This window comes from Zingiber officinale, chromosome 6B, assembly GCF_018446385.1.
Source record: "Zingiber officinale cultivar Zhangliang chromosome 6B, Zo_v1.1, whole genome shotgun sequence".
NCBI lineage: Eukaryota > Viridiplantae > Streptophyta > Magnoliopsida > Zingiberales > Zingiberaceae > Zingiber > Zingiber officinale.
In genome coordinates this window covers 69383619-69400804 of record NC_055996.1, presented here as the reverse complement: position 1 = coordinate 69400804, position 17186 = coordinate 69383619, and the positions used below count along the sequence as shown (strand labels likewise).

Here is a 17186-nt window from a genome sequence, read left to right as displayed (position 1 = left end):
TACAATTAAGGGATACTAAATTGGATCATTCACTATAAATACTTTTAATTTATCCTAGTAACCATGAAAAAATGAGGATTGGATCAGTCAACCTAAATTTAACGTTACCTATCATTAATCATTTTTTATATAAATTTTGTTTTATCTCAAACATGTCACTTCAATATCATATCATAAATATAAAAATCTATTAATTTTTTCCTAATCAACAAAATATCCATATAATTTTATTTTTAAGAAAAAAATTTATACATCATTAATTAGTCTCACTCATATTATTAATTTTAAGATAAATGAGCATGCCTTGCGTTAATAAATTCATATCATTTTAGAGCATCCATATCATAATTCTCATTCAAAATTTAAAATCTAAAATTTAGAGTAAAATTTAAAATCTAAAATTTAGAGTAAAAGAACTATTTTTATTAAATTTAGATATATATTTTTCATATAACTTCCCAATAATTTACTATGTATTTATTATTCTTATTATTTTTTCTCTTTCCTTCTTATTTTTTATTATTAGATTATTAGATGTAAGAGAGAAATTTTTTATTACTAGAGGAATGAGAAATACTATTTTAATGTTTAAGGAATGAAATTCATTCCTTAAATTTAGAAAATTACTATTCATAAAATGTATATTTAGAGAATAAGTAGAACAACTGATGTAAATATTTTTTTTTATACAAAATGTAAAAGTTAAATTTAAGGCAATTGATATGGATGCTAAGGGCATCTGAAATAATTAAAATTCTATATAATCTTTTTTTAGTCTCTAATATGTCACCTCACTATCATATTAAAAACATATTACTCTCTCCATAATTAAAAAAAAACAAACCTCTAACTTTTGTGTGGACCCTACATTATCAACTTTTTTATATCATTATTAATGGTTCCACCCATATTGTTAATTTTGCATGATTGAGATAAAAAAGCATCTTTGAAATTTTGCTATCGCTCTTCAATTGCAAATCTCAAACCTTGCGTCCATAAATTCATGTCATTTTAAGAGCTAAGGGTAGAGCTCTATATGAGATTTTTGTAGTCTCCAATATATTATTTCAATGTCACATAAAAACATAAAAACCTATCACTCTATCCACAATTTAAAAAACTCTATATAACTCTTTTTTTTTTTTTTTGACATTATTAACTTTTTTTTATTAAATTAATTATTGCTCCCACCCATATTGTTAATTTTGAAATGAAAGAACAAGTTTAAAATTTCATTATTATTCTTAAAATATAAATCTCAAACCTTGTATCTATAAATCCATGTCATTTTAAAATCTAAGGGCATCTTAAATGATTAGAGCTCTATATGAGTTTTTTCTACTCTCTAATATGTCACCTCAATGTCACATCAAAAATATATAAACCTATCATTTTCTCCGTAATAAAAAAACCTCCCTATAACTATTTTATGGACCTACATTATCAACTTTTTTATATACATTATTAATTATTGGTCCCACTCATATTGTTAATTTTAAGATGAAAAAATGTTTTTGAAATTTTCCTATCGCTCTTAAACTACAAACCTCAAACATTGCATCCATAAATTCATGTTATTTTAAGAGCTAAGGGCATATCAAATGGTTCAAGCTCAATATGAGTTTTTTTAGTCTCCAATATGTCATCTCAATATCACATAAAAACATCAAAACTTATCACTCTCTTCTTAATCAAAAAATCTCCCTATATATTATCAATGTTTTTTTTGTACCTAATTAATTATGGGTCGCATCCTTATTGTTAATTTCGAGATGAAAGAGCATGTTTGCAATTGAAATTTTCCTGTTGCTATTAAACTATAAACCTCAAACCTTGCATTCATAAATTCATGTCATTTCAAGAGCTAAGCGCATATCAAATTGTTAGAGCTCTTCTCCCCTTCTCCTCCCTAATATGCTCTCGCCATCACTGCTCCTCTCCCTTTCTCCTCCCTAATCTACTCTTGCTATCGCCGCTCCTCTCACCCACGCTCACGTATACCTGTGCCGCCATCGGCCTCCATCGCGTGTCGCCACCACAATTCCTCCACAGCACTGCCTCCACCGTGATTCTGCCTTTCTCCTCCCTAACCCATTCTCATCATCGCGGCTCCCTAATATGCTCTCACCGTCGCCACTCCTCTCACCCACGCTCACTCATCCTTGTTGTCATTCCTCTCCTTTTCTCCTCCCTAACCTGCTATTGTCGTCTCCTCTCACCTACGCTCATCCATCCCTGTTACTGCTCCTCTCGCCATCGCCGCTCCTCTCACCAACATTGCCAGTCGCCGCCGCTGCAAGTCACATCTGTATGAACTTCAATAGAGGAACAATAGTTATGGAAGCCGACTCTATATAATTGGAAGAAACGATGTTGGTTGGCTGATGTTGATTTGTAATTTATTTTTTTTAGGTTGTGGATTGGAAGTTTTGTTTTGTATATGCTCCCGACTCATTTCTTATTTTTTAGGTTGTGGATTGGAAGTTTTGATAGTCACCTTGCTCTTTTCTACAGAATCAAATAGGTATATATAATAATAGTTTTAAGTTTCAGTCCTTGTCTAACAAGCTTCACTTGTATGTGTGGTTGGTTTATTTTCTTTGAATTTTGATGGATATATTTCTTTCTTATGTAATGTGTTCAATCTTAGTCAGTGTTATGAGATCTAGGGATTCTTTAGTTTGTTCCACTTGGCTAATGATGTGTCATGTGCATTTTATTTTTGATAGCCTTTTGTTACTTTGTTAATTAATTTGATAGTATATATTAGTTTTTTCCCTTGGTATAAATTCAAAATTGCTCTACTGTTACTTAATTGACTTGAGTATATGGGGGAGACTAAGGGGAGATTCTATAAAGTTAGACACTAAGTTTTATAAAAATAATTAGTCATAATATATTTATCTCTACCAGGTATTTTAATTTCTTTAGTTGTTCTTTCTTGTATAAGTATACAATTACTCATTTATATATTTATGTCTAATGTATTCGTATTTCTCGAGTTAGATTTAAAGTATTTGAGTTAATTGTATATAAAGAATTCAATAATTTATGCGTTTGAGAAATCAATAAACATTTGTTTATAATAAATATAGTTCATATTTCTCAATATGTTTATAATATTTTACTAGATATAATCAATAAACATTTTTCTAGCCGGATAGGTAATATTGTTTGAGAGGGACCTTCTTTAAAAATTCATTTGAGGTCTAAAAAATGTCTGCTATGACCTGCTCATCACCTAAAGATACTGCATTACCAAATTCATCCTTATATCTCGTGCTTTGCACAAAACATAACTAGCTTAAAGACATCCTTTGAAAGGTTTGACAATAGAACGATGGAGTGGTTGTATCGCTTGTAGTTGTAATCATAATTTAGTTGCTTTGCACAAGAAGAGTACAAATGTTTGATCTCGTGAGACTTTTAGAGATTCTTAATTTTTTCAACTTGGTCACCTCTACATCTCATGTTTATTCTCAATTTTCTACTTCTCAACATTGAGCTCAACCTACACGTGTTGGTTCTATGAAATTATCTTATTATTATGACTGAGTTGGAGACTTCTACTAAGTTAGTTTTCTACTCATCCTAATTGTCCTGATATTAGCAAAAATAGTTCAACTATATCCTTGGATAAAAAACATCATCTTCAAATTAACTTGAGTTGTTAGTTTTGTTCAAATATTTCTTCCTTCAAGCATTCAACTTCAATAGTGTCAAGTTGGTTTTCTTTTAGACCATTATTATCAAGTTGGGTGAAATCATGGAACCTATATCTTGTTAATATTGAAGAAAGACATAAAGCAGTGACAACTAAGTACTAAGTAGAAGATTTCAAGTGTATATGATTTTAAGGCTTTATACAATGGGGGTGTCCATAGTAAATTTTAAGGCTTTATAGCTCATTTCCATTAGAGACCACTTTAGTCCATTATTTAGTCATCTACTTTTCATTCTAATCTACAATGTGTATATGCATTTTTGGTATAAAATTATGAGTGGGTGTCGTTCATTTAAATATATCAATGAAAATTAAAAGCAAAGTACCTAAAAGATATTGAAAAGAATTAAGAGAAGTAGAAATGAGATTGATCGATCCACCTTATAGAGCAGGAGATTTCAAACCATAGTATAGATTGTTGATTGCTATGCTTGTACTTATATTTGACTTAACAACTCAAGAGTTGTAGAAATGAGATCCTCTTATGCAATACCTTATCCTTTTGTCCTAAAAACTTTGATTATGTATTTCACAAACTATGTATAGGCAAGCATGGATGCATGCGTTTAAGAGCCAAGAAAAATGAATAATTTTATTCCACATCATATATCTAGCAATTTGCACCTAGGACATGGTAAAAATAAGATACCATATTGAGTTGTTTTTTTTTGTACTGTTGATTTTTCTTAGGTGTGATAAATTATAAGATACCATTGATTGTTACATTGTATCCTCTTGAGTCCTTGTGTTATAAAGATTTCTCTATATCTTGAGTTCTCTACCTTGTGAATTTCATTTGTGATACAGTTCTTTATTTATGAGTGTTAAATTTAGTATACATGCATTTTAAAATTTAACAATATATCATAATGTCAAATTGATTTTAATAAGTGGTTTTTTAGAATCATTATGGATAAGAGTTGGATGTTTTTACCGAGACAAACTGAGAAGTATAGAAATAGTATTCAAAGTTTCTTACATTTTACATTTTCTAATGCAAATATAAATGGAATGATTTTATATCCATGTATACGATGTTAGATTTGTATATTTGTTTCAAGAGGTGTTGTCTTTGATCATTTCACAGATGATGGATTTATCAAAGGTTATACTCATTAGGTAGCTCTCATGGAGAGATATTATATTGTACATCTACAAATTCTACTTCTGTTCCATCTAACAATTATGCAGATGATATGCTAGGTTTAATTTATGAGGCATTTAGGATCTCAGACAATGATAATATAATTAGCACATCAGAATTTAAAAATGATAATGAAATTCCAACGGGAGAGCCTAAGAAATTCTATAAATTAATTGATGATTCACAAAAAGAATTATATCCAGGATGTAAAAAAAATTCTCAAAACTTGCATTCATGATTCGCTTGCTTCATTTAAAGTGTCTAGGCAAAATTAATAATAAGATTTTTGATATGCTTTTAGATAAGATTTTTGATATGCTTTTAGATTTATTGAGAGAAGCATTTCCTAATGCAATGGCTGATTTGCCTAAGTCATACTATGAAGTAGAGAAATTGATGAAGCAAATAGGACTTTGTTATGAAAAGATTGATGCTTACCTTAATGATTGCACTTTGTACTAGAGGTTGGATAAAGAAAGAATTCAATGTGAAACATGTAGTGAAACATCCGAAAATGATTCTACTAGTGAAAAGAGAAAATTTTCACATAAAGTTTTATTGTATTTTCCAATAAAGCCTAGATTACAACATTTGTTCATGTCATCCAAAATAGCATCCCATATGAGATGACATTCTGAATCTCGCACAAAGGATGGTTACATGCGACATCCAACTGACTCTCCAGCTTGGCAAACATTTGATCATAAATACTCAGAATTTGCAAAGGATCCTTGGAACATAAGGCTTGGTTTAACATCAGATGGATTTAATCCATTCAAAAATATGAGTGTGGCACATAGTACATGGTCAGTCATTTTAATGTCATATAATCTTCCACCATGGATGTGTATGAAGCAACCATACTTTCTGTTGTCATTATTGATACCCGACCCATTGGCTCCAAGAAATAACATTGACGTCTACTTGCAACCTCTTATTGTAGATTTGAAGGATTTGTGAGAGAGTGCAAACATATAATACATCAACTAAACAAAATTTTCAATTGCATGTCGCATTACTATGGACAATAAGTGATTTCCCTAGATATGCAACTTTATTAGGATGGAGCACTAAAGGACAGCTTGCATACCCAGTATGTCATAAATTTACACATTCACAGTGGTTAAAAAATGGTGGAAAATACTGTTATATGGGTCACTGTAAGTTTTTAAATAGTGATAATGTGTTTCGAAAAAATACTCAATTGTTTGATGGCATGGAAGAATTTGGAATACCGCCACCCACACTATCAAGGACATGGTGATGGATGAGTTGAAAATTTTAAAATTTACATTTGGGAAAACAATTAATGATAATTTAGCATTACCATTTAATTGGAAAAAATTGAGTATTTTTTTCGATTTACCGTATTGGAAAGATAATGTGATACATCATAATCTTGACATTATGCATATTGAAAAGAATGTTTGCGAAAATATTTGTGGGGCATTGCTGAATATGGAAGGAAAAACAAAAGATAATCTTAAATCATGACTTGATTTGCAAGAAATGGGGATAAGAATAGCACTGCATCATATTGAGAAAGGACCAAAGAAAGTTTATTTACCTCCAACATCTTTTTCAATGGGGAAAAAAGAGAAGAGCATATTTTGCAAGGTTCTAAAGCAAATTAAAATTTCAGATGGCTATACATCTAACATATCACGATGTGTTCAAATGAAACCTCCAAAATTAATTGGTCTAAAGAGTCATGACAATCACATTTTGATACAACAATTGTTGCTAGTAGCACTACGTAGAACCTTATCTAAGTCAGTTTGAGTTCCGTTGATTAGATTAAGCAGATGTTTTCAAGAGTTATGTAATAAAGTAATCTCTCCTACGGATATGACTCGTCTGAGAAGAGATATTGCAATGATCCTATGTGAGTTGGAAAGGATTTTTCCTCCCTCATTTTTTGACATAATGGTTCATCTAACTATTCATTTGGCTACTAAAGTACAATTTGTTGGGCCAATTCACTATCATTGGATGTATCCAATTGAAAGGTAATATATACATTTTTTTAATGTTATTATATTTAAAATCTATTATTTGTTAAATAATACTAATTGTTGTGTTTTTGACATAAGGTACCTAGGGACATTGAAGTCCTATGTTCAAAATAGAAATATGCCAAAAGGATCTATTGCTGAGGGGTATTTGGTTGAGGAATGTTTGACATTCTGCTCTTTATATTTAGCAGATTATGTAGAAACAAGATTTAATCAATCATCAAGAAATGATAATGCAAATATTAACTCAACATTTGCATTATATGTGTTTAACATATCTGGCTATGCACTTGGAAAGTTCATTGCAACTAAGTTTGATATTGAGATATTAAAGAATGTACATCAATATGTGTTATTCAATTGTCATCTATTACAATCTTATATAGAGTATGATTTTATATAATTCATGCTGTTTAAATATATAACTATTTAGTCATAATTATTTATGAAATTAATATTACTAATTTGCAGTGAACATCGTGGAATTGTGCAATTTAGTCATTCTCGTCTTCCACTACACCAAATTGAACATATACATAGTGAAACTTTTGTCTCATGGTTTGCCAATCATGTAAGTTGTGTTGTAATAGTTATTAAAAATACATATTATTTTTTTCAAATATAAATGAGTAAGTCCTTCTTGTATGATAGATGATCCTGTTTTAAATGATTTGAGATCACTTGCTAGAGGCTCGAATATCATTGGGATACAATACCATAAATTCGTTTCAAATGGATTTAGGTTTCATACAAAATAAATGGAACATAAGAGGAAAACTCAAAATTGTGGTGTGACTATTAGGGCAACTACATCAAGTTATTCAAGTATAAAAGATCACAATATAATCCAGTATTAAGCGAACCTGATTATTATGGGATTTTGCAAAATGTGATTGAGTTGGATTATGGGGAGGTCAAAAAGTTACTTTATTTGAATGCGAGTGGGTCTCCAAAGGCAAACAACTGAAATTGGATGAAGATGGTTTTATGTTGGCCAATGTTAAAGATGTTAGGCATTATAGTGAGCCTTATATTTTAGCATCTCAGGCTATGTAAGTATTTTATGTGGAAGATCTAAATGATTGTGATTGGCATGTCATTATCATCACTGATGCACGAGCGAAGTATAATATGTAGCTTATGGAAGATGTTGATACATATCTTCAAAGTTATATTTGTAAGTTATATTTGTAATTCAGAAGATTGCAATGAACATGAAGAAGTAGTTTGGGTTAGTGATGATATTGCAGGAGTGAAAATTGATATTGATTTATGAAAATATTTTATCTAGTCTATGCATTATGTTTAGTCAATTATCATTGTAATAATAGTAGAATAGATTCTTACTATATATGTTTGAATGATATATGGTGATATGTTTTTCCTTTTCATTTTTAACTATTGACTTTTTATTATTTATAATATATTACTAACTATTATTTGTAGTAGGAATGACTCCTAAGCGCCGAACTAAGAGGAAATCTCATTTTAAACTTCAAGATGAGATAGATATGCAACCACCAAGTATAAGTAAAAAATCACCCAGATCAGGAATAAGGTAATATCTCATTTTATGCATGACAAATTTAATGACTAATTGTTTTTATTCATATTTATCATTTTTTAATGAAATCAATACTTTTATAGATGGTCAAAACATAGAAGGTACCTTGAATAACCAAAGAGACGTAGTTTCAAATCAACTGCATGTTGATGTGCAAGGTAATGGCCCACTTGTTGAAAATATGTCTTCAGTTCTAGACCAGTTGTGAGGCTATCGACCGTGAAAAGAATTGGAAATAAGCTTTTATGGCTTTTTGGTTATGTAAAATAAATTTATTTTATCAATTAAATCTTTAAGGATTTTAAATGAGCCAAATTCCATAATTAGAAAATATATAATACAAGATGTAGTCTCTGCATATGCCTACATCAATTTTAAACAGTGCTATCAGTATCTTCATCAATTGCAGTTCCACAAAATATTTCTTCATATTGACTAGTCTTATACTGCATGTTTATTACGTGTCTAGCAGGACTATCATAGTCCTTTCTTTGAGTTTTGGAGATGCAAGCACCGCCCTAGCTAGTATCACGGTTGGCAACAACTTATATGCGTCTACAATTTCTTGGATACAAATAGTGGTCCATTATGCATTTTATCAAATGTGTGTCTGCATTATTCTGTATCTAATAGTAGTCCCATGCCGAGTTGAAATGAACAACTATTTCATTTTTACTATATATATTTGAATGATATATGGTGATATGTATTTCCTTTCCATTTTTAACCATTGACCTTTTATTATTTATAATATGTTACTAACTATTATTTATAGTAGGAATGGCTTCTAAGCGTCTAACTAAGAGGAAATCTCGTTTTAAACTTCAAACTGAGATAGATATACAACCACCAAGTATAAGCACAAATCACACAGATTATGAATAAGGTAATATCTCATTTTATGCATGACAAATTTAGTGACTAATTATGTTTCTTCATATTTATCTTTTCTTAATGGAATCAATACTTTTACAGATGATCAAAACATAGAAGGTACGTTGAATAACCAAAAAGATGTAGTTTCAAATCAACTACATGTTAATGTGCAAGGTAATGTTCCACTTGTCGAAAACATGTCTTCAGTTCCATACCAGAATGATGATATGAACCAAGAATATAATGAAGGTAACATATATGAAGAATGCAATAATTAAATTGAATCATTATTTTAAAGTTGTATTATAATTTTTTTTGTACAACTAGTGAAAATGAACATAATACTAAGAGGAAAAAAAGAGTTCTTACATTTATGAAAGAAATTTGGGGCCGACCTAGCACACTACCACGTATTAAAATTCTATGTGATGATATGGGGCGTCCTATAGGAACAAAAAATTTTTTACTGATTTCTTGGGTTTTTTAGCAAGGAATGGTAAGTATTATCCAATTGATATAGAAGATTGGCATAAAATGCCAACGGACAAAAAGAAAGACATGTTAAATGTTATAAAGGTAACTGAATTACTTTGTATAATTTTAGTATTTAAAACTTTTAATTTAAGCAATAATAATTTGTCTATATATTTTTTTTACAAGATAAGTATGACTTTCCTTTAGGAATAGAAAATTGGGCATTATGCTCAATAGCAAAAAAATGGAGAAATTGGAAGTCTGAACTAAAAAGAATGTACTATGATCCTGAGTTTTCTATTCAAATTCTTTTACAACAAAGAAATGAAAGAGCTCAAGTAGAATAATATATGAGACTAGTTGCTTTTTGGAACACAGAAAAATCAAAGATATGTATTTTATTTATTTAGAATATAATATTAGTAAACTTTTATTTTATGTATTATATGTAATTTAATATATTAGGAAAGAAGTGAAAAGAATAAAAATGCTAGAAAGCAAAGGATAATGAATCAGACCACTCGAAGGATATCGTTTTCTCAAGTGCAACAAACATTGGTAGATCTTTTTATCATATTATAATTTTATGTGCATTTGATTATAGAAATTAGTAACCAAATATATTTTTAGGAAAAAGAAAAGGGGCATTCTCCAACACAAGTCGAATTATTTCATGCCTATTTTACTCATGCTAATGGAAGTCCCTCAAGCAATATTGTTAAAGAAAGATTGGTAAGATACTTTAAACTCTTCATTTATTTTATTTTAAAGTATTTTTTTAATTATTATTATGTATTAAATAAGTATTAACATGTCTTAAAGGCTGCAATGAAAGAACTAGAAAATCAACTTCTTGAAGATTACAATGATCAAGTGAGTCTGAATGATATATTTGCTTAAATCATGAGACTAGATAGACCTGGTCGAGTACGCATGCTTGGTGATGGTATTAGCCCATTTGATTTATGGGGAGTAGTTCCTAGTTGTGACATATGCAATTGACTAGTTATGGAATAGAATGCAAAGTTAGAAAAGATGAGTGTACACATCAAAAAGCAAGGCCAACATATTATAATGTTAGAAACAAAGATTTCTGATCAATTAAGCACAAATCCTCTTTCAAATTGTAATAATAGTCAACACACTTCATCGAGTAGTAATCCACAAGGTTCTATTCCATCTCATCCAACCTTACGGGTAAGATTTTTTTAATTTCTATTTTATTATATATTCCACATATCTTGAAAAATTTTTGCTATATTTTTCACTTTCATGTAGATTGGAAGTTCTATCTTGATCAAAAGTTTATTTGATTCAACAAAAATTGTGGCAAAATGACTGCTCCTCAACATGGACCCAAATAATATAGTAGGGAGACAAAAACTAGGACTAAATTGGTGTGAAATACAAGTACTAGTTGTCCTAGAACGCGAAGAAAATTTAATTAGACCTTATGATCTTTTACAAAGGTTTGAGAATACACTTGGAAGAATGATAACTTGGCCTTGTCATCTGGTATGATTTAAACCATTTAGTGAAATATTATTAATTTTTTATATTTATCATGTTATTAAAATTTTAAAATTGTAGTTGATAATAAGTGAAGATTTCTGTGCATATAGAATGATACTTTATTTGTTTCTCGTTCGATATGATTTTCAATCTTTTAAATTATGTTTATTAGATTTATATTTTCATTTTTTAATTTACTTATACAAATTTATGGATTGTATTTGTATGTTATAGGTACTTGGATTTTGTAAATGATGGTTGAAGATGGTTGATAGTAAATTAGTTGAGTTTTTATTTTATAAGACTTTATTAGTTTTAAAACTCAATGATTTGTTAGTATTTAGTTATCATTGGATTCAATATTTTTGCATTACTATTGCATTTGTACTTTTGTGATGATGGATGAATTGTGATGATATAGTGAATGAATTGGATATTTTGAATGTAAAATGTTTATATTCTTATTGTGGTGAATTGTGATGATGGTTAAATTGTGATGATGTATAATTTTTTCGTGATAAATATCAGTAATTTATTGTGGTGTATTCTAAATGTTTCTATTTAATGTCTTTATAAAATATTATAATTGACATTTAATAATGTTATTAAATGTCATTATAGATTATGACCGTTTAAAATATCCTTTAAATTATCATTACTAACATATTTTATTGTCCTTATATAAAAATTTAAAATATTTATAATTGTCAATATAAATTACTTTAGGTGATATTTATATTTGTCCTTATTTAGATAATAAAAAGGTATACATAAATGTCCATAAAATATTTTTTCGTGACATTACACTTTTGAAATTAGCATAAATATTTTATAATAACATTATACAAATGTTAGGAATACTAAAGGGTCTATACTAACATCATATTTCAATACATTTTCTGATGATGTCATCATAATTTTAGTGTCATAAAAAATATACTGTAAGAATGCTTATGTATATTCTTAAAGACCTTAGTTGTAGTAGTGAATGCCCTGATAATAGTATTTCGTTGATTCCTTGAGGAAAGTATATGGTTTCGAGTGGTCATTTACAATGTGATTCGAATAAAAGAAATCTATTCTTTATTTTTATTATTGCTTAAAAATATTTTATTTTAAAATATATTAGATTTTTTTAATATGTTTAAAACTATTAAATAATTTGGTCAAAAAATACTTTTAAATGGCTCAAATATTAATTAAAAATTATTTTAATTTATTTAAAATACTTAAAATTAGTCAAATATTATGGGAGCAAATTAATTAAATCTAATATAACTAAATAATTCTGATAAAAATAAAAAAAGAAGATCCGTTTTTATTGGAATCCAATATCCTTTTTTGATTTATCATTAAAATATTATTTTATCCTTTTTTCAATTTTTATTTCTCAGAATATCATAACTACGGACATTCCAATTTTAATTAACACTGATGATACCATGTATAATGGGTGGCCTCGAAGGAAATACGAGATCGAAGATCAGGATGATATGTGAATTAAGGTCTAAGTGAGGAGATAGTCAGTGTCAAAGTAAATATGGTTAAGTGAATCATATCTTTTGAGTATGACTCTCAATCTATTTCTAACCAGCGCCTATCCGATCCGGTATATAGGGCTTAGTCTCTCATGGGCATAACTGTCGGTCTATTCTCAGCCAGCATGTAGCAGGTCGGGTACATCGAGCTTAGTCTCTCTTGGACATGGTTCTCCTTCCACTCCCGGCCGATTACACCTGGTCGGGTTCCAGACTGTGGCTCAATGTGAGTTATAATCGTGCATAGCTCACGCGCCCAACGACCACCTGGTCGGGTCCCAGATTCTCGTCCCGGTACAAGTTTTAAGCGTGCATGGCTCACACGTACTCCAACGATGAGCCGGTCGAGTCCTAGACTCTCGTCTCAGTGTAAATTATAAGTGTGCATGACTCACGTGCCCAACGACGAGCCGGTCGAGTCCCAAGCTATTGCCTCCGTGCGAGTTATAAGGGTACATAACTCACACGTCTCCCAGATTCTCGCTCAGTTTATTCCCGACGAGTCCCAGAGCCAGTCGGACACTCAAGGCTTAGCTCCCCAATGTTGGTCCCTTGTAGCCGATAAGAGGGGTGAATTGCCTTGAACAATATAAAACAACAAACATTTTTCTTAAACAATCGAGCTTTATTAATCACACACTTGAACAAAATATAAAGGAATTAAAGAAAGGTACGAGACACACAAATTTTTATTTGATTTGCAATCAGAAGAAAAATTAAATAAAGTTGGCTTAGTAGAAAAATCTTCTTCTCGAATAAAACATCAAAGGTGGAGAAGTTTCATACACGGAAATGACAATCAGAAATGAAAGAAAGAAAGAATACTTAAAGTACAAAGTGTGTTATTCGAATAGGAGAAGACCAGAGCTCTATTTATAACCCATCGGTTGAAATTGACTGTTTGCTGATGTGGCATGGTCCGAGCGTCCAGATCCTCTCCGGGCACCCCAGCGTGGCAAATCTTATCATCTAGTAAACAACTATGCAATGGATAAATTGTAAAGTTTTATCCTGGTTCGGGCACCCAGACACCCTTCCTCGTCGAGGCGGGCGTCTAGGCGGCCTTGGGCTGACCCAGGTGGTCCGGGCGTTTGGACTCAACCCAGGCACGTGGACTTGGTCCAAGTGCTCGGACAGTTAATAAGATGTTGACTGTCCGGTTCTGCTCTGATCTGGCTCCATCTGCTTGGGTGATTTCGGCCATCCAGAATAGAGCTCACTTGAACCTATTTTCTAGCCTTCTTCTTAAGCAAGCTTCCGCTCTAGCTTCTTGTCCCTCGAAAATGCTACATGCTTCTCGTCTGCCAGCGTACTCTTCAGCAACAACTCGTCTCTCGAATGCACCGAGCTCTTCGACTCTCTCTCGTGGCGTCCTTCTTGTTAGCTACGTTTTTCACTCGACTTCCTGTACTCCTAAATTCATACACACGGATCAAAATACAATAGTAGTTAACTTGACTTAGTTGATCATATTAAAACTACCACGGATACTTACACCCAGTTCATTTCTCATGGGTATGACTCCTGGTTTATTCCCGATCGGTCCTAGCGCCGGTTAGACACTCAAGACTCAGATCCCCAATTCTCATTTCTCATGGGCATGACTCCTAGTTTATTCTCGATCGTTCCTAGCTTTGGTCAGACACTTAGGGCTCAACTTCCCAATTTACTTCTCATAGGCATGACTCCCAATTTATTCCCGCTAATCCCAGCTCCGGTCGGACTCTCACTAGAAGACAACATTATTAGGGAATCATAACCACTTGTCAGAGAATAATGACTATGTGTAAGAGAATATTCCTATACTTTGTCACATGCGTGATGCAGAACCTTTTCGTACCCTATATTGGAAGTCAATTGTATATTCTTTCTCACCCAATATCCTCTTACATAGGCATTCTCTGACCGCCACATTATTATGGAGGTTATGAGAGACTGTATAAAAGAGAGACCCTCTTCATTAGCCAGGCACCCACGCATACACACATTTACTACAGTACTACTTTTTCGTATGCTTTTAGCTCGACTTCTTTTTGACTTGAGCATCGGAGTGCTTACGCTAGGGACCTCTTCCCTAATTCTCACTCTAACAGCCCCGTGTATCATTTTCTACCGTCTCCCCTGCTCCTCTTGAAGGCCAAAAGCCTATGGTATATCTTCAATTTCTAATTCGAGTCTTCTCTCTATCAACATTTCTGTCTTCATCACCAGTTCTCTCCATCCAACTCAACTTCCGGACGGGATCAACTAATAAATATGTTACTATAATATAAATATTTTATCTCCTATCAATATTACATTAAATAATTACAATTCTTTTTAATTTTTGAGCAAAAGAAATTTGACAAAGATAAATAAAATCAAATGACAATAACTTAGCTCCATATAAAATTTTATATGCTTTTATTTTATTTTATTCAAGATATCTGCTAAGCTTTTCGCCAGTCATAACTCATAACTGTTTCGGTCGGGAAGGTTTGTAAAGCTTCTCAATCACCATATATATATATATAGATTATTTTATTGTTCTTTGGTTTCTTTTGTTAAGTTTTGGCCATAAGCTTTTCTTTCTTAATATAACTAAAAATTATAATATTCTCTCATTAGTTAGAATCTGAGTTGTTTATATTATATTTTGATCCTCTATGGAGATTATAAGCTATTTTTTAAAATAACGAAATATTTATATTATGTAAAATCATATTTTAGACAAAATATAATTTAATGTGATAGAAGTTTGTAATGGCTTCAAAGTTTAATGTATAAGTACACCCTCACATTTTATGCAAAAGTAATTTACATGAAGATTTTTTAATATTTCATGTATTTTTTATATCCCTAAAATGCATGAATTTTTTTTCCCGAGCATACCTCTTTTCATGTTTTACCACCTATACTAATGGTTAGTAGTCATTTATGATTTACCTCCTCAGGACATAGGGATGAACATAATCACGTTTTGCAACGTAAGTATGTTAATTTTTTTTAAAAAAATATTCTACAAGTTTTTAGAAACATCAATATTTTGTGTAAAAATAATTGCAACTTAAGAAAATATTTTAATACTATTATAGAGTTTTTTTTTTTTCATCGTATTGTTTCACTAAGTCTGAGCCATCCACAGTTTGATAAAATAATAATGTTTGCTTTTAATTTCTGGCGTCAAAAAAAAATACGCAATTGCGTCTGCCGGGAGTCGAACCCGGATCTATTGCTTGGAAGGCAATTATCCTCACCGTTGGACTACAGACGCTCACACACTTTAAATTCGACGATCACAAATTTATTAAGTTTTCAAATCCTTTCCCGTTCTAAATTTTATATTATTATAGTGGTTAATGACATAAACTTTTCCATTTTATATTTTATGTTTATATTTTCTTTGATTAAATTTGATACGCTGCGAACCGCCTGCCATGGACTCGTGCGTGCACCGACTCAAGAGACCTCCGATACATTAGAGGCACTTTCACACCATAGCCATTTTTTTTATTTTACCGTGTTAAGGCGCTTGAATTTCTGAACGCCTCAATTCAAACATATTTATTTATTTTTATATTTTTTTTTAGCTCTAGAGTTAAGTTAACAATTTATGGGTTCGGTTATAGTGTTTAAGTTAAAAAATTTTAGATGATATTTAAAAAATTTTAAATAATATTTATTTATTTATTTTTTTAACTCCGGATTACACTAATTAGATTTACTTATAGGATTTAGGGATTGAGTTATAACTAAATGAGATCCTCTAGACCATTTTTTACGGTCCAGAGGATCCTCCTATTACATGTATTGGTGGAGATAAATGGTCTCCACCTATTTTACAAATGGAGACTATCGATCCCCATCAATACATGTAAAGACAGTATCCTCTAAACCGCAAAAAGTATTTCAGAGGATCTCCTCTTAGTTATAACGTTCAAGTTAAAAAATATATATGAAATTAAAAAAAATTAAATACTCAGACTATAAATATAAATATGTATTTAGGTTTAAATTTTTTTTAAAAAATTGATTTTAAAAACATAAAAAAAATTAAATTGAGGCGTTTAGCCACATCAAATGTTGTAAGATGTCTCAAGGAAATTTTCCACCAGCTATCAGATAAATAGCATGCGCAGCGGACTAACTCAAGAACCCAGTATCTTTTGATTGCGATCCTTGTTTAAAAAAAAAATTCTTACAAATACGTCATAACTAAAGATCGAACCATAAATATCTAGATGACAATTTAAATATTTTATCAGGATACCATAGTACAATGACACTATCATAATGAAATAGAATAATGGTCCATGTAAATTAAATTGTTCCCTTGTTTCAAAAAATCATGTATTATTTA

At 30.7% G+C, this 17186-nt stretch overlaps 1 non-coding gene across 1 annotated transcript; it reads right to left on the bottom strand.

Moving 5' to 3' along the window:
- Positions 1-16028: 16028 nt before the first annotated feature.
- On the bottom strand, positions 16029-16100 carry TRNAG-UCC. The gene has a single exon. It is a non-coding gene; the product is annotated as a tRNA-Gly (tRNA).
- Between the last annotated feature and the right edge of the window lie 1086 nt (positions 16101-17186).